At 41.0% G+C, this 3708-nt stretch overlaps 1 protein-coding gene across 1 annotated transcript in view; it reads right to left on the bottom strand.

Annotated features, from left to right (window-relative positions):
* The window catches only part of flrt2 (fibronectin leucine rich transmembrane protein 2), a 51508-nt gene extending 48314 nt beyond the window's left edge, over positions 1-3194 (bottom strand). The window contains exon 1 of the mRNA XM_017033777.2: positions 3123-3194. The gene's annotated coding sequence lies outside the window, so the exon portion shown is untranslated. The remainder of the gene's footprint in view (positions 1-3122) is intronic.
* Positions 3195-3708: the final 514 nt, after the last annotated feature.

Here is a 3708-nt window from a genome sequence, read left to right as displayed (position 1 = left end):
TAAAATAAAATAAAATAAAATAAAATAAAATAAAATAAAATAAAATAAAATAAAATAAAATAAAATAAAATAAAATACTAGCTGTGTTCCATCCCTGTGCATCACATCACTATCATGGATGACTTAAAAGAAGCTGCCGAAAGAAAAAAAATCATGCCGGTTGGGAACAGATAATAAAATATGAAATAAAAAACACATTTCACATAATTATGTTTTTTTTTTTTTTTTCTCGTCATATACTTCATTTCTGGCCCGTTGCCCTTACAGGAGCCGACCACTCACAGTCTCACGGGACCTCCCTCTCTGCCCGACTGCAAACTCTTCTGACACCCACAGGAAATATTCACATCAGGCCCACACTGCCATGACAACGCCGGTGACAGCGATGCTGACAGGTGGTGCCAAGGCGACCGCGTGTCACAAGCGCACGTTTGTGGTGTCAGGAATGAGGCGTTATTTACTTTGCAAATGTCTTTAGCAGCGGTGCTGGCTTATTACTTTCGAGTCTGACTGACAGCGTCTTATGGGAAAAAAAAAAATATATATATATATATAAATTGGCAGAACTATACTTGACGCATGGAATATCACTTATGATGCTGCTGTGGTCCCCGAGGACAGGGAAGAGGGGGGAGGAGAGTGGAGGGGGGAGGAGAGTGGAGGGGATACTCAATGATAAGATATATTGTTATGAATAGGAATGGGAGGGAGGAGCAAAACACTGATTAAGTCCCTCAGCTGGAGTGAAAGTGCCACTCGGAAATTCAGAGACCAAGGAGAATGTGCCTCTCGTGTCCAAATTATAATCGCAGAGATGCTCAGCACATCCTTAAAAAAATAAATAAATAAATAACATTTTTAATTTGAACAAAATTAAATAATAATTTAAATTTTAAAATTATTTAAAACATCTAAAAAATATTTAAAAAATGTAAAAAAAAATAAAAATATATTTTTTTTCAAATTTTAACAAAATTGAATAATTTAAATTTTTACATTTTTTTTTAAAAATCTTAAAAAATATTTTTAAAAAATGTAAAAATTCAAATTTGAACAAAATTAAATTTTTTTTTTTTTTTCATTTTTTAAGAAATGTAAACGCTTCACAACCCAACGTGAAGCCTGCATAGATTCCAGGCGTTTATATAAAAGCTCAGTGTCACGTTTCCTTATTGTCCATTCTCTTTCATTAAACAGCACCGGGGGAAGAACTAAGCTCTTTCATGTGTGGGTTTACGTCAAAGTATTTGTGTGGCGACTGGTTAAAGGCGATTCCTGTGCTCAGCTTTATAATTGTGGGAAGAGAGCTCTCGCTGAAATATAAGCGTTGTAAGAGGAGCTTATATCGAGGATGAGACATGTGAGGACGGTGCTGCTGAAGAAAAAAAAAAAAACCTTCTAGGTGACACATAAGATGCTCAGGCCCAATCTGAGAAACCTGAAATGTAAGTCACGGCTATCCTGCTTACTCTGCTGTACATTATGTAAATCACATCAAGGCAGGTGGTTGGATGGGGGTGTGATTTAGAGCGCTTAATCGAAAAGGGAGAGAACATCTATATTTAGATCAAGCAATCTAGGGTTTGTGGCTCTTCGTAAGCCGGAAATGCAAAGATCTGAACGTGTCGGAAATGTTCTTCATCTGCCGTCGTTTGAAGAAAAAGACTCGGGAGAGCTGAACGCTCCTCCAAATAATGCCGCACCTGTAGCGGCGAGGCTGCCCGCGCAGCACGTCCTCCTTGACTGACTGAAATATTCATTGACACACCTTGGACGTACCGGAGGAGCTGTATAATGTGTCAACCAAGGATGAAAAAAAAAAAAAAAATAAAAAATCTGTGCTCATTTCACCTCCACAGAAATGCAGGTTAATCACGGTCAGCTGTTGCACGATCACGCTTCACTCACAAACAAAAGGCATTCTCCGATCCCTTAACCTCACCTGAACTTTTGAAAACTATGAGTCTAATCTCATAATTGTTCAAGATTATTCCAGATCAGGGATGTCAAACTAAATCAGGGGTCCCCCAACCCCTGGTCCGAGGACCAGTACCGGTCCACAGGTCATTTGATACTGGGCCGCAAGAAACTCTGCTGCATGGACTTATCCCACGGGCCACACAAAACGGCTTGGCGGGCCGCATTTGGCCCCCGGGCCTTGAGTTTGACACACGTTCTAGATTATTCTGAAAATCTTCAACCTTTACCCTCACTCTTAAAGTGCAGCTTGAGGCTAGCAGACGTTGAACCAGAGCATAGAAGGAAAAAAAAAAACAAAAAAAACAACATAAATCAGCAGGGCCCTTCAAAATGCAACGTATTTCATACGTAATTGGGTGTCAGGGTATGAAGCATGCAGAGATAGCGTGGCGCTGTCGGTTGGTATGAGGCTAACTCCCAATGTTTAGCATGAGTCACTGATTAGAGGACGGGGGAGGCAGACCTGGGCTCCAGGAAGCTTCTCCAGAAGTCATTATTTTTCCCTTATCTCCAGGATATGTTCTCTCCCTTCATGTAAGCTGAGAGTAAAAGGAGCCATGACAAAAACCCCCACTGTATATACATTACTGTGAGAGTGACCTTAGCTTATCATGCTAGGAGTTTAAGTGATTTTTTTTTTTGGGCTATTGTTTAGCCACATATGGTACTCTTATCTTTAACGTCCACAGCGGGACGTTTAGTGTATAATCTATTTTGTCCGGTTTTAAACAAATGACGTGATCGTTTGACTGTTGCTAACAAGTTGTTAACATGTTAAGCTATCGTACAGACCGCTCATATTTTCCTACCCTGGTGCAGGACATACTTATACGTAGTGTGCGTTACGGTCAGATTCCAGTCACGCTCCGGTCACATTGTGACTATTCTTAACGTTACATTGACAAACGAGATTCAGTTACCAGGAAAACCTAATGAAGTGGGAAGAGAAGCAGAGATAAATGGTTCCGACCGTGTCCCGTTTCCTCCTGATCTGATGTTTTCTCCCCGCATGTTTGATCTGTCTGTTCTGGCTCGACAGCGAGGCAAGTTGGCCGACTGTGAGGGTCGAGGCCGCACGCCGTGATATCGTATGTACCTGTGGCATTGATGTGCAGCACGTAAAGTAAGTATGCAGATCCTACCTGTGTGATGGATGTGCCACGTTCACGTCGGCGAGGAGAGATGTCCACAATCCACCAGCAGTTGCAGCGTCGCTCCGGGAATTCTGACTTCTCGTGTGGTGATCCGATGCCTACATATATCCTTTGGGCCTGTTTTGGCTTTAGCTCCTTTGATCCTTTGATCATTTGGTCCCTGTTATTCCTTTGATCCTTTGTTTCTTTACCTGGGGACAACATAAGGAAAGAACATAGATCATTAAGAGATAGAATTCTCATTCATTCCATATACTATACTTAAAAAATTTCACATTTTTACCAGGTCATTGCAACAGCCGTCTGCATCCAACCTCCTGAAGTCTCAGTTGTTGTTTTTTTTTTTTTCAGTTGCTTTAATAGTGAGGACCACAGGATATTTTCTCTACAATCCAGTAGTGGGCCAAATTTGGCCTGCGGGCCACCAGTTGATGATCACGGCCAAAACAGTTTCCCAGGTCCATCCAGGGCAATTTTTGAGACAAAAGAGTCCAAATAACCTAATCTCCAATCTGCACGTTTTGGGATTATAGAAAAATCCAGAAAAAATCTAATCCCACAAGAACTAACTAAC

This window comes from Cynoglossus semilaevis, chromosome 7 (assembly GCF_000523025.1).
Source record: "Cynoglossus semilaevis isolate Cse_v1.0 chromosome 7, Cse_v1.0, whole genome shotgun sequence".
Taxonomy (NCBI): domain Eukaryota; kingdom Metazoa; phylum Chordata; class Actinopteri; order Pleuronectiformes; family Cynoglossidae; genus Cynoglossus; species Cynoglossus semilaevis.
The sequence above is the reverse complement of the archived record's forward strand: the minus strand, read 5'-3'. Positions and strand labels throughout refer to the sequence as shown.